Here is a 15,065-nt window from a genome sequence, read left to right as displayed (position 1 = left end):
GCAATTTAATGAGACCCTATCTCAAAATAAAAGTTTTAAAAAGAGCTGGGGATGTAGCTCAGTGCTAGAATGCTGCCTAGCTTGTGCAAATCCCTGGGTTTGACCTCTAGGACCAAAAAACAAAACTTTCCTAGCTAGCTTAACTGTTTTCCCATGCTCTGCTTGCTACTCTAGGCTCATCCACTGTTTTCCTACCAGAACCCATCATCCACTTGTCAGGGGGCCCACCCTTCCCTAGCCATACCTTGTCTTTTCTGGTCCATTTGGAGGGCTCAAGTCCATCTATGCCTGAAATGTCCATTCTCCTTGCTTGGCTTATTCCAAATTCCATCCATCCTTCAATGCTCTACTTAGCTTCTACTTCCCAAAGCCTTCTCTGGCTAGGCCAGGCCACCAAGGTAGCTCCCTGTTCTGAACCATAGCACATATATTATCTGGATGTTCTGGCTATATGATGTTCTGACAGTTTTTGAATTGCTGTTGAGCCTGACACTTCCATGGATTTTTGTTTTGTTTTGTTTCCATCTATAGCCATACTGTAAGCTCCTAGAAGACACAAACTATATCTTTGCATTCACTCCTCTCCTCTTAGTGTCCATGGAAGAATCTTCTACTCAGCATGTGCTTTATAGGTATTTTATAGAATCATGGAATTTTAGAATTAAGGGGATCATTAGCCCAGCCCCTTTGTTATACCAAAAGAGGGCCTAAAGACCAGAGAGAAGAAAGAAACTCGACAAAAACCACAGTGGCAAAGGCAGAATAGAGATCCTGGGAGCCAAATGAAACCATAACTCATTTGCACATTTATTGTGTACCCATGTGCCCACCTCTGAGGAAGACACTAGGAAATAAATACAGAATGATCCACGGGTGCAGTAGTGCACACCTGTAATTTCAGTGGCTTGGGAGGCTGAGGTAAGAGGATCACAAGTTCAAAGCCAGCCTCAGCAAAATCGAGGTACTATGCAACTTAATGAGACCCTGTTGACAACAGGGGTATCCACCTGTGCTGTAGGACATAGAATAGGGGCACCCAGCCCTGCCTGCTGTAGGAAGCAAAACTTGAGTAGGGCTCAGTGCACAGGTGACATCTAGCTGAGCACAGAGTAAGCATGCTATGGTGGATCTTTGAGAGAAAGGTAGCCACTGGAAGGACATGCACAAGAATGGGAAGTAATTACAAAAAATGGTGTTGTGAATGGACAATTATGATTGTAATGAATTCCACTCATGATGTAAGAAATTAAATAAATAAATGTTATGTTTAAAAAAAAAAAAGAATGGGAAGTAAGCCATAAGGAACTGGCTTATGAAGTCCACTCCATCTTCAGTGGCTCATTCATTCCTTTTCATACTCTGCCTCAAGTCCCAGAGAGAGGTCACTTAATTGACTTTAGCTAATTATCAGGGCCCCTAATGGGCAAAGCTTTCTGAGCCCAGCCACCTCCTAGGATATCAAGTAGCCAATGAATGAGTCTCTCTTGGGTCAGGAGACACCTTCTCTCAATGAGGGACCACTTATGCAAGGACCAGTCCAGCTCCACTCGCAGAGCAGGGTGCTATGGGTGTAAGGACAAAGAGAGTATTAGCAAGAAAGAAATTCTGAGTGTGGTACACACACATGCACATACACATGCACAGGGTCTAAGGAGGGGTCTATTGTGAGTAAAGGCAAGGACAGAGGATAATAAAAAGACTTTTTTTTTAATCAAAGAAAGAAAGGAATAAGCTAACAACTCTGAGAGCCTACTATGTGTCTCAAGTACCATTCTGAAGAACTGACCAGTTGGCATGCATGTTCGTTGTCTGTTTGAACCCTCCTCTGTGATTCTGAGGTATTCTGGGATGACAAACACTGCTGCATGTTTCAACTGTAACTTCATCAGTTCTCTAGAGTCAAGAGAGATCTCAGCTCAAATCCTGGCCTGATTAGGTACAGGATATATTCCCCATTTCACAGATGAGAAAACCAAGGCTAAGTGAGGTGAAATAACTTGCCCAAGGTCACCCAGTCAGTTAGTAGTAAAGCTGGGATTCATTCCCAGGTTTGACTCTTGGGCTTGAGGGCCAAGTTCTTGACCATGTGCTAGATAGGGGTGGTTCAACTTCCCCACAGAGCTGGCCTAAAGAGCAGCACTGAGAACTGCACAAGAGGAGGGTGAGCCAGGTTCATTTAGCCAGGGCCTGGCAGAGCTTCCTAACTGGCAAGGAGCTGATATATTCTCAGATGCATGTGTGGACTCCAGAGAGAAGTCAGAGAAGACAGGAAGAATTGCATGACCTAAACTCTAGAAATGCTGCAGAGTTAGCAGGTGGGTTATAAAAATCTCTTTCTTTAAGAAATCATATTAACATTGCTGCTTGGAACTATATTTATGAAACTTATCTCCGCTCCATATGGCCTCTTGCTCTTGAGGGCAAGGATTGGGTCTTTGTTTTCTTCTCAGTAACATGGGGACAATGACTTCCCATCTGCCCGCCTGCCTGCCCCACATGGGGACTCTCAAGACCAAATGAGGTAACAGAGGAGAAGCTGCTTAATTCGGCTCTTCAAAACAACTGACCACTGGACCTCTAAGCCAAGGGCATCAATATCTGGCCATTTGCTGGGCTCTTCCCCTCATGCCAGGTCATGCCCTTTACTTCTGTGGCAAGATTGCTATTTTGAAAGCTGCTCAAAGCTGTTACCACTTGCTAAAGGAGGCAGAAGATCCAACTGTGTGGGTCAGAGATGCCTTTCTGTTTGGGAAAAACTTCAAAGCACCTTTGGTTCTGTGAAAGAGAAGCCCAGCATCTACTCAGGGAGAGGTGGTTAATAACATGGAGTTTCACTGACTACATGTGGAAGAAAAGGGGTGTCTCCCTTGAGCAGTAAATTATAAAGTATGATAGCAGATTTGAGGCCTCAAATAGGGTCCTGGAAGACCCCAGAATCATGGCAGAGGTCACCAGTTGCAGGAGCAGAGGTGTCTCTTACTCAATATTAAGCCGTGTCCTTTCCCATGCAGAAATTCTCATCGCCTTCAAACCTTACATGAAACTCAGTTTACCCTGCAGCCAATATCAGTGGCAAGGGACAGACTCAGACAGAGGCCTGGGTCTGGGATTACGGAGGGAGCACAGCCTTGTCTCAAAGGAGGAAGGGGCTGGAGCATGAAGAAAGATGTAAGCTTTCCCTGGGGAGCCTCCAGAAGGCTAGGCTGGGAAATAGGACATCGTGTTGCCCTGGAGTAGAATGTTCCTCATTCCTATTTGGACCCCAAGACTGGAAAACATGAAGGGACTTAGATTCTGTGGAATTTCAGCAACCCTATGAGATAGCAACATCTTAGGACGAAGAAACAGAGCTCGTGAGAACAAAGCTGCCTGTGTTGAACAGCTCACAGTGGCTGAGCCAGAGTTGGACCTGGTGATTCCAGGGCCCAGAACAGTCACTAACAGGCTGGGGCCCTTTGGCCTACACTGGGATGTCCTCTTGGGTCTCTGCTGACCTTCTCTCTCCTGCACCATCTCCTTTTCTCAACCAGGCCCCTCCAAATCGGAAGTGAGTAGAAATAATTCGCCATCCCAAAAGGGCCACACGGCAGCTCCTTCACAGGCCATCCTCCTCTCTATGGAGGGACCCTGCCCCTGGGTGCTAAACAAACCTCACCCCAAGGAGAGAAGGATGTCTCATGTCTCTCCAGGTCCTTTGCCAAGGTCACCAAGGGCAGAGAGCTCAGGATTCAAGATTAGGGTTCCAGGTTAGATGCTGGCAGCAAGCAGTCGAGGGTGAGCCAGCCCTGGAAATGATAAGACACCGGACAAACTGACTCTGAGCAGCTTCCATTAAACTACCAAGAAGGCTAAGCAATATTATCATCCTCCTCCGTATTCTCTGGAGGGGACCCGAGGGTCCCTGGGAAAAAGAGAATCCTAGGCAACTTGGTACCTCAAAGAGATCACTGGACAGAAGTCAGGAGTTATGAGTTTAAATCCTGGCTCTGACACCCACATTCAGCTTTCTCATTTATAAAATGGGAAATATACCACCCCACAGGGCTGCAGGAAGATTGAATCATGTAATGTACCCCAGTGCCTAGCGCAGGGCCAGGGTTAGAGAAGGCAGTCCCTGATGTGGAGCTCTTCGCCCCTCTTCCTAGTCACTCTCTGGAGAGGGTGGGATTCATCAAGGTGGGCAGTGGTTCTGAAATGAGGCTTTCCATAACCCTGAGTCCCTGGAGGTTCCTTATGGGTGGTGAATGGGGCAGGGGGCCTCTGCTGATTCCTTCCTCCCACTTCCCCAAGGCTGCCACCCCTTAGTAGTCTCAGTTTCAAAAAGTTCCCCTAGTGGAGGAGATCAAGAGCAGGTGCACAATGCATCAAATGGTAAATACTTGAGGTACTGAGAGCCAGGAAGCAAAATCTAAGGTATCAGGTAGGTACTTAGATAACAAAGGAGAAAACAAAACTTCTACAGGCTTTTAATTGATAAAATCCAAAACATAGTAATAATAAATGGGAGGGAGCTGGGGTTGTGGCTCAGTGGTAGAGCGCTTGCCTAGCATGCATGAGGAACAGGGTTTGACTCTCAGCACCACATACAAAAAAATAAAATAATCAACAACTAAAAAATTATTTTTTAAAAAATAAAAATTTTTAAAAATAAATAAATGAGGGGCTGGGTATGTGGCTCATGCGGTAGCGCGCTCGCCTGGCATGCGTGTGGCCCGGGTTCGATCCTCAGCACCACATACAACCAAAGATGTTGTGTCTGCCGAAAACTAAAAAATAAATAATAAAATTCTCTCTCTAAAAAATAAATAAATAAATGAGGGCTGGGGTTATGGCTTAGTGGGAGCGCACTTGTCTGGCATGTGTGAGGCACTGGGTTTGATCCTCAGCACCACATAAAGATAAATAAATAAGGGCTGGGGATGTGGCTCAAGCGCACGCTCACCTGGCATGCATGCGGCCCGGATTCGATTCCCAGCACCACATGCAAACAAGGATGTTGTGTCCGCCGAAAACTAAAAAAAATAGACATTGAGGAAATTCTCTCTCTCTCTCTCTCTCTCTCTCTCTCTCTCTCTCTCTCTTAAAAAAAGATAAATAAACAAGTAAAATAAAGGTGATATGCCCATCTATAATTAAAAAATATTTAAATAAATAAATAAAATCGTTTGTTTTTGTTTTGTTGTATTACAGGTATTCCAATGAGAAAAATGGAAACAGGGAAGAGGAGTAGTATTTTGTTTAATTTGGATCTAAAGTTCTCTACCATCAAATTGATTGGAAATGTTCATCCATAAAACCATCTGCATCTCTAGGTCAGGACTACCAGGTGGTAGACCACATTTGGCTGTAGGGCTACGGTTTTCTGTCCACTGGACTAGACAACATAAGAGCCTTTGAAAGGTAAAGGTCTTCGGTTCAAAACCTCTTTGGGAGGAGGCAATCAGAAGAGAGACTCAAGGCCACCGCTGTCCCCTCTGTGGAAGGCGCTTGAAGCTGCAGGGTCTCACAGGGTTTCCTACCTGTATCACAAAGCCCTGGGTGCCTTGCTAGAGCTAAGAAGATGGGAGCTTCAGAGTCCTCGCTCTGGTCTCCTCAGCAAGGAGGAGAATAAGAGCTCACTCCTGGGTCCTCTCAAAATCATACCTACCCCAAGCACCCCTCTCCCAATAGCACTCTCCCAGAAAGCTGCCCAATAGGACCCTCCCAGCTGGCTTCTAAAAGCAGAGACAAAGAAGCAAACTCCTTAGGGAGTTCTGGAGGCCCCGAGGACCATGCATTCCCTTTATTTCTGGTGAGAGGAAGAAATCTGTCATTCTATAGGGAAGAACTCTGTGCCTAGGCCTGGGTCAGGGAGAGTCCCCAAGCTTCTCTTTCATCACTTATAAAATGGTGATTGCCTACCCTATTGCTATCAAAACTTAAAATTATCCATGAAAATGTAACGAATGCAAATGAAACACAAACACCATAAAAAAAAAAAAACAATAAAGAAGCATAAGGAATAAGGTTTGAATGAAGGGGAAAGTACAGAAGACTTCAAGCTCTTCAAATTTCCCTATAATGAAAATATTACTGTATCTTTATAAAAACCCACCCAAAATACACAAAAACAATGACAGAGTGTCGGCAAAGCCATGAGGAAATAAGTACGTGCTGGTGACAACGTAAGCTGATTCAGTATTTCTAGTTTCAACCATGAAGCAAATCAGTCACAACCTTTGCCCTGGAATGCCACCTCTGGGAGTACGCCCAACAGAAAATAACGCAGAGAGGAAATTAAACAAATGTGTTCACAGAAATACTATTATTTTTAGCAATGAAAAACAACAGGGGAAAGTTAAATAAATTGGGAATACCTATGTAGTACAATATTATGATGTTAACAAAAGTCTATGGATTGTATTTATTTTTAAAAAGGTCAGTATTCTTGGGCTGGGGTTGTGGCTTAGTGGTAGGGTGCTTGCCTAGCATATTGGAGGCACTAGGTTAGATCCTCATAAAAATAAATAGAGTAAAGGTATTGTGTTCATCTACAACTTAAAAAAGTATTTTATTTTATTTTTTTATTAATTTATTTTTTATGTGGTGCTGAGGATCGAACCCCAGACCTCCCATGTGCTAGGTGAGCATTCTACCGCAGAGCTACAACTCCAGACCCTAAAAAAGTATTTTTTTAAAAAAGGCCAATAATCTTTTTTTTAGAGAATTTTTTAATATTTATTTTTTAGTTTTTGGTGGACACAACATCTTTATTTTATTTGGTGCTGAGGATCGAACCCAGCTCCCCGTACATGCCAGGCGAGTACGTTACTGCTTGAGCCACATCCCCAGACCCATGGCCAATATTGTTAAAAAATACCAACATCATGAAAGCAGGGGGAAAAAAAAGTCTAAGGAATAATTCCAGCTTAAAGTTTAAAGGAGACTAAATAAATGTGACAACAAGATACCACATATGATCCTATACTGTCGTGATGAAAGAGAATGTCCACGTCCTCAAGATATATAGTGAAATATTATGGGATGAAGAGGCGGTATGTCTACAACCTACCCTCAAACGGGTCAGAGAGACAGAGAGATAACAAACACAGCCTGACTCATAGAAAAAAAGAAGGCAGGGAGAGAGAAGAAGGGAAAAGGAAGAAAGGAAGAGAGAGAAAGAGAGGAGACAAACAGATGTTAAAATTCATATATCTAGGTCAAAGGTACATGGGAGCTCTGTTATTCTCATAACTTTCCTATTACATCAGAAATTATTTCAAAACAAAATACTTTTGAGTATATGAACTCTCAATGCATGGGAAGATATAAATAAATCAATAACATGAGTCAAAAACCACAACACAAAATTTACACACTGGTAACAAATAAGTAGAAGAGAAAGGATATCCAGCAGATGGTGGGGAGATAATGGTTTCAGTCACCCCCACACAACACCTCCCCCAGTCCTTACAGTTTTCCTACTGTAGACAGAGCTCAATGAGACCCACCCCTCAGGGTCAGGGATTTGCACTGGGTGCTGAGCTGCTTTCTGACTGAAGCATGTGCAATGCAACCACTTGGTTTGAGTGGCTTTGTGCTTTGTCTTCCTAACAATGGGTGATGAAAGCGCCTCCCTCCCTCATCCACAGCTTCTGTCATCCAGGGCCCTCTGCAGTCTGTCCTCTCCTCAGCTCCATCCCTTCACCCTCTCCTCCTGCCCTCTTACCCAAGTCCAGGCCTCTGGCCCAAGTCCTGGCAGAGCCCTTACTCAAAGAGATTACTGCAGTCTCCCACCTTAGACCATGAGGAGCTGTCCCACCCAGAGTGATGGCTTCCTCCTTAGAACTTCTGGCACATATTTTTGGAGTCTCTCCATTAGCACATGGTCTAATCCCTCTGCTCATTTCATCTTTGGAGGAGAACACCCCTGGGACTGAACTTGTGGGGCAAGGCCTGATTCTTAAGTCTCCTCTATCCATCTTGTTGTCCAACATATCATGGGTGCCTGAGAATATTTATTGTTGACTGCCATAATGACCTAGAGTACAGATGTGCATGTACTCACACATCCACACACCCACTAACCTTCTGGAAAGCACTGGCTTGTCTAGGGTGCAGCTATGGCCCAGGAAGCTTCCTCACCACTAACTCCAAGTGAGTCTGTGCCAGGCCCTGGAAGTTCTCAAGCCTATGGCTTGAGGGACAAGAGGCCACTGTGCTGAACTGTGGTGTTTTGCATTCACAATCCCTTTACCCTTTAGGAGGCCTATGCTTTGATTTACTCCACAGGTCAGAGGCCACAAAGGACTTCTGAGCCAGGTGAGGACCCTCTCTCTGAAGCCTGCTGTGTGGTATTGACAGGACCAGAATTGATGGTATTTCTTGGCTTCTAGATGTTGAGGGGGCTGTTACTGACTCCTGCCACCCACCTCCCCTGTTTCTAACCACTTTCCACCCTGAGCTGGGCCACTGTCCTGTGGCTAGAAGGCTTAGAAGTAAAAGAACTCCATTGAGGCTGAAAGATGGAATCTTACCAAGGGAATTTGTGGCTTGGGGTGTCCTAGCTGCTGCCCCATGAAGAGGATGCATATATTGCTCTGTCTTTTCTTCTCTGAGTCCCCTTTACTGGTTTAAAAAAAAAAAAAACTACCTCTACCCCACTACCCTGAGCCCTGGCTGCTACTAGAACAGATGACCTTTGAAGACTCTCCCAGATAGATTCTGATTAAATCACAGAATTCCCATAGAAAGAGTACAGACATTCCAGTTTCACAGATCTAGGAGAGAATCCTGACTTTCCTTTTCAGACTGTGTGATCAAAGTACCTTATTTAACTTCTCTGAGCCTCATTCTCCTCATCTGTCAAATGGGAATGGGACCCGCCTTATGCTGTTCCAGAAGGACAGGAAGGGCTCCGCACAGATTGACAGGAGAACAGCAGATTCCTAACATACTCGAGTGGTTTCTATTTTTCCAACAGAAGGAAATGCCAGCATGCATGTGATCCAAGGGGTACAAACATCCCGGGCCAGAATGAAAGACAGGGCTCTGCCCAGAGAAGTTTCTGGCTTTTATTTCTGACATATTTTGAGATTAGCTGGGTCACACAGAGTGGAATGTCCCACTTGACTTCTCCTTGAGAAGGCAAGTCTGTGTTTCTTGAGTCAATTACTTAACATATTAGAGACCGAGTTTCTTCGTCTGCAAATTGGGAATAACCACTTCACCTGGTGTTGTTACAAGAATTAAATACAACAGTGTGTGTCTGATATGTGGACGTAACTTTTATGTTCCATTTCCCACTTTGTACTTGAGATGTCCTGTACGCTCATGGATTTCAGCATATTATGGGAAGGGGGGTTTTCTGGCTCATCGTTAACTTAAGGCAGGTTCCAGATAGCTCTGCAGTTGAACTGTGGTGTCTGTGGGTGCTGGGTATAAAAGGCCTGGGATAGACACCACAGTAGCAGGGACAGATGGATAAAAGCTGAAAAACACAGAAGTCCAACCTGGAGGGAAGAGGACCAAATAAACCCTTTTGTGTAACATGAGGTTTGATGATTTTTTTCGCACTTAATAGAGATAGGGTTCCAGAATAAAAGATAATTAAATCCACCAGAAGAGGGTGGGAGGGAATGGAGGGTGGTTCCTGGCAGACACTGTTGGGAAGATAGCATTTGATTTGGACCTTAAGGGAAAAGTATAATTTTTCCAAGAGTGAGGGAAGAACAAGATAAGTCAGAAGTTTCTGGGACCTCTGGCCTCTGTCTCAGTACTAAATGATGCTCAAAATAGGAGAACAGATGTGGACCTGCCTTCGAAGCGTTGACAACCCAGTATAAACAAATATGAGATAAGTCTAATCTCATCTCTGGCCTCTCCCAGGGACAGGGCCATTCCTGTCCTGCTCCCCACAGTCTTCCCAACCTGCTTAGCACATAGGGGGAATGCAAACTCTGTGCAAACATATGTGCTTCCAGTGGACACAGGAGGAAGGGTGTGTGGATATGAGAAATATCCTCAGAAAGATTAGAAGGGAAGACAGAAAAATAAAAATATCTATTGGGTTAATGCTGCTGATCTTTTATTATCTTAAATTGTCTCCTTGTTTTAGAGAGATGGGGGTCTTGTTATATTTCTAAAACTGGCCCTAAACTCTAGGACTCTAGACATCCTCTAGCCTCAGCCTTCAGAGCTGGAACTACAGGAGTGCACCACCAGGCCTGATGCTAAGCTTTAGCTTTTGTCTGTTTCTATGTTTAAACCAGCACAGTACAGTTGAGAAGGTTCTGCCTTTGAGTTCTATGTCCTAGACCACTTGCTCTGTGACTTTAGACAAGTCACCTCCCCTCTCTGGTCCTCACTTTCCCTGTCTATAAAATGGGGGATTTGAATTAAATTTTTGTTGAGATCCAGTTTAATGGTAACATTTAATGATTTTACATTAATATAATAATAATAATAATAAAATTAACGGAAGGAAAGTAATTGAAAAATAGGAAACAAGGAATCTCTGATTGTTGCATGATGCTTAAATTAATTTACTTTATATCCTCAGGCATGCAGTAGATGTGTAGGTGGAGGTCCAAGAAACAGTCACTGGGAAACATTGTTCCTTCCCAAATGCTCCACCTCCTACTTCTGTCCCTCATCTTTACCCTCAAGGTCAAACAGAGAAGACCACCCTGATTCAGACTCTCACCCACTCTCCAGAAGCATTGACATTAAAAGAAAAAATGATTTTGTGTTTTGTGAGTCCTTCTGGTATGAGGGTTAGAACCCTAAGCTAGGAGTCAGATCACCAGGCCCCACCTTGGTTCCATCCCAGTTTCACTGTGTGACCTTAGACAAGCCACTGGTCTTGACCTCATCTATATAATGAGGGGCTGAACGGGCTTCTCTGTAAGAGTCCTGCTTTAATATTCCCCTGTTCTGCCCTACTGGTGGATGCCAAGGCTGGGAGAGGCCAAGTTCTGCAGGCCAGCATTTCTCCAAACACTCCTGGAAAGAGCAGACAACCTCCAGCACCCTGAACAGGCTGGTGCCAAAGTGTGAGCACAGCCAAGCATCTGCAGGCAGTATGGGGAGCCCGAAACCAGGCGAGGTGTGAAGGCAGGCAGGACTCCAGCTGAGCACAGGATGACCCAGCCAGGGCACACTGTCCCAACCCAAAGTTTACAGAGGGTCTCTTCCTCCTAGGATAAAGAAGGAAAGGCCTCTAAAAGAATCAAAAACATGTGATTTGGGGACAGATGATGACAGGAAATGCAGCTGAAGGTTCTTCATTAGTAGTCTATTGACATACGCACTGGAAAATATACATGTACATCTTGATACTTACACATGAAATGAACACCACAGTGAAACAAGTACAGATGGAGAAAGAGAACAATATCTGAACAATATCTGAATAATATCTCAGAAATCCTCCCCAGGCCCTCTGAGTCCCTTGTTCCCTGAGGATATCTGCCTATCCGAATTCTAACAGCATAGATTCATTTCACCAGGTTTGAACTTGAAATGGATGGAATTATACAGTATGGACTCTTGAGTCTAACTCCCTTGCTCAAGATTGTTTGTGAGCTTCATCCAGTATGACAGGTAACAGGCTTTCATTCATTCACACTTTTGCATAATGAGAACTTACAAAGATCTAAAGTCAATGAGACAACCTTGAGTCTAGGGCAGGGTGCTCACTGATAGAAGAGGAGGCAGGTGCCAGGTGTAGTGGCACATGCCTGTCATCCAGTAGCTCAGAGGCAGAAGGATCACAAGTTTGAGGCCAGCCTCAGCAACTTAGTGAGACTCTGTCTCAAAATAAAAATTAAAAGGGCTGGGGATGTAGCTGAGTGGTAAAGCGCCCCTGGGTTCCATTGGCAATACCAAAAAAAATAAATAAGGAAGTAGGTTTACATACCATCCTCCAGAAATGAGGTTAACCCCCAGGTGGGGCTTCTCACACCTTCCTCCTGAGGGCTGCAGAGCGGGGAGGTGGGGCCTTGATGTCCCAAACTTATTTTAATATTCCCCTGCTCAGACCATTGCTAGGCCCAACACCTTAGATTCAACATCTTCAACTCAACATCTCATACCATTCCATAGACATGAGGCGGGGACTGTTATTTTTCCCGTTTTACAGAGAAGAAAACAGAGGTTGAGTAAGTTGTCCTAAGGTTGCACAGCTATGAGGGGAACCCGGACAGCAAACCTCTGTACTACTCTGAGTTGGCAGGAAGTTCACCAACTAGACCTGGCTCCCACCTACCTCCTCTGGCACTGCTTACCCAGCTCACTTTTCAAGGCTACACTGACCTCTTGCCATCAATTCAGGCCTCAGGCTCTTCCCGCCTCAGGGCCAGTCCATGCTGCTGCCTTTGCCTGGCATTTACTCCTCAATTCTCAAAATGGCGAGTTCAGAGCAACCTTCCCTGAGCAGCCAGTTTAAACTATGCCACCCATTATTCTCTCAGAGCATCAGCTTCCCTCCCTCCACAGCCCAAACACCCTGTATGATGGTTCACCCTTCTGTCTTCACTAGTTGGTGCCTTTTTCCACTCACAGATCACAGACTGTGAGAGGGCAACAATGTATATGTTTTGTTTATCACTGCCTTGGGCAGTACCTGGCACACAGTAGGTCTTCAATATGTCATGTGAAGAAAAGGTGGGGAAGAGAGGACAGGACTATCCCTTTAGAATCTGAGTGGTTGTCTGAAGGCAGCTCTAGTTCCAGCCCATTCTACATCCCCCAGCAAAACTCTTCCCTGCTGGGATCCTTGATTTCCTCAACTGTCAAATAAGGGTCCTAGAAGAGAGGACCTCTAATGGCCTTCTAGCTCACCTGATCTTCAGACCACAGGTCCTAGCAAGCCTTGAAACTCCAAAAGCCTCAGGCCCCCAAGCCTCTGCTGCCTCTTACCCACCTCTAGCCCAGCTAGCACTTTAGACAAGCTGGGGCACAGGGACTCCCCAGCCTGTGAGGGGCCTTCACACCTGCTGCAGGGGAGAACCAGAAAACCTGACTTCTCTTCCAGTTCTAACAGCTCAGGTTCCTTTCTGTTTGTTTTGCAGTATTGGGAACTTAACCCAGGGACATTCTCCCACTGAGCTACATCCCCAGCCCTTTTCAATTTTGAGACAGGGTCTTGCTAAGTCACTGAATTTGCCTTGAACTTACGATCCTCCTTTCTCAACCTTTTGGGGAGCTAGGATTATAAGCATGCACCAGCTCACCCTGCTCCGCTTATGTCTCTAATGTACAGAGTAAATGGGAGATGAGATGACAAAGGAATAACAAGAATTTCCCAGGGAACTTCCTCTGCTTTCTTTTTCAAGGACCTTGCCCCACCTGACTTCTCAATTTCTCTGCCCCCCAGACACTAATAATCCAATCCAACTCTGTCCCTGTCATGTGTATGCAGCTGCTCCTGCTCTAGGCTGGAGCTCTAGCAGAGCTAGAGACTATCTGTGTTTTGTTAATCTTTGTACTCATGGCACCTTGTACTCCCTATGGCCAAGGTGAGGCCACCAAATCCATCACTGTTGGCAGGGCCTGTCAAGATCTGCTGAAGATGCCACTTCCCAAGGGCAGAAGGACCTGAGGCGAAGAGAACCTGGTTTCCCATTCAGAGGCAGAACCAGCTGAGCCCCGCAAGCCTCTGGCCCTCTGTGTTCTTGGCACCCCTTCACCAGGCCCCACACTGGCAGAAGCAGTCATCCCGTGCTGGGGAGTCATCCCCTCTGAGATGTCTGCAGTCACTTGCTCCCCACCTAACTAGCCAGCCAGAATTAACACACCCTGAACTTGTTGTATCCTCTGCCCCATTTTCCTGAGAATGGCACTTTTGGCTTTGGAGTTTGTCTTTAAAAATGAAGAAAAGTAAAAGACTAGTCCTGATCCAAGAGTTCTATAAAGGAAAAAGGCTACTTGTTTTATCTGTTGAATACAACGGATACCCCAAACTGCTGGGGTTTTATGTTGCCGGGTGTGTGGGTATTCTGGTGAGCCCACGTGACTATGCAGTGTCGTTCTCACAGGAGAGAGCAGGACAGGTGTGCATGTGCAAACTGGACTGGTCAGCACCTTGGCTAAGTCACTTGCTGCCTCTTTGGGCAGCTTGCTGTGACTTTGGGCAGCTTGCTTAAACTCTGGACTGCAGTTTCCTTATTTGGAAAAATGACAGTAGAAATAATTCCTATTTCACACATTGTTGTGAGAATCAGACTTCTTAACTGGTGTTTTGTAACTAACTGCTAAAAAACATCATCCTGCCAGGTGCAATGGTGCATGCCTGTAATCCCAATTAGTCAGAAGGCTGAAACAGGAAGATCATAAGTTCGAGGCCAATCTTGGCAATTTAGTGAGAACCTATCTCAAGATAAAATTAAAAAAAAAAAATTTACTGGGATGTAGCTCAGTGGTAGAACACTTATCTACTAACATGCATAAGACTGTGGGTTCAATCCCCAATACAGCAAAAACAAAAACAATGAAAAACACCATGTAAGTGTGAGCAGTTATTAGAAATAGAAGACCTGAAAACTCATGAAAATCCTAATTTCTCTCCAAAGAGTAATTGGTTTTACTCCTCAGAGTTCAGCCCTGACTGCATTCTGGGTTGAACCAAACTGACAATGCACTAAGTAATCCAGATCCCAAGAAACTTCATGACTAGGCTCATGTGACTGTTTACTCAATGCAAATCCATTTACAGGAGATTACTCCACCTCCTCCCATTCAGGCTCTGAGCTTAAAAACCAAAATCCTGGGAACCAGTATGGAGAATCCCAAGTGGGGCTCAGAAGAAAATCAATGGGTCAGGTCTCTGTCCAGAGCCTGAAGAGGGATTTGTGAGAAAAGTAACACATGAGACAAGAATCATTAAGATTTGTCACAGCTGTCAGATTGCACTGAAAACACAGATCTCAACAGTTCTAGCCCCTTCTTCTAGCAAGTCTTGATTACCAGAGACATGACTGTTTGCAGAGTCACCCATGAAGATGAATAAGCCCCAGGCTTGTTATTAAAGCGTCCCACTATTCCTTGACAAGCCCATGTCTTACAACACCAACTGACAATTCACC

At 44.9% G+C, this 15,065-nt stretch overlaps 1 protein-coding gene across 9 annotated transcripts in view; it reads right to left on the bottom strand.

The window, feature by feature from the left end:
• Positions 1 to 15,065, bottom strand: part of Dapk2 (death associated protein kinase 2) — a 166,570-nt gene that overhangs the window by 144,788 nt on the left and 6,717 nt on the right. The gene's annotated exons all lie outside the window — the stretch shown is intronic.

This window comes from Marmota monax, unplaced genomic scaffold (assembly GCF_021218885.2).
Source record: "Marmota monax isolate L192 unplaced genomic scaffold, Marmota_monax_Labrador192_F-V1.1 WCK01_AAM20220418_F8-fsc00078, whole genome shotgun sequence".
Taxonomy (NCBI): Eukaryota; Metazoa; Chordata; class Mammalia; order Rodentia; family Sciuridae; genus Marmota; species Marmota monax.
This window is presented reverse-complemented; position numbering and strand designations above follow the sequence as displayed.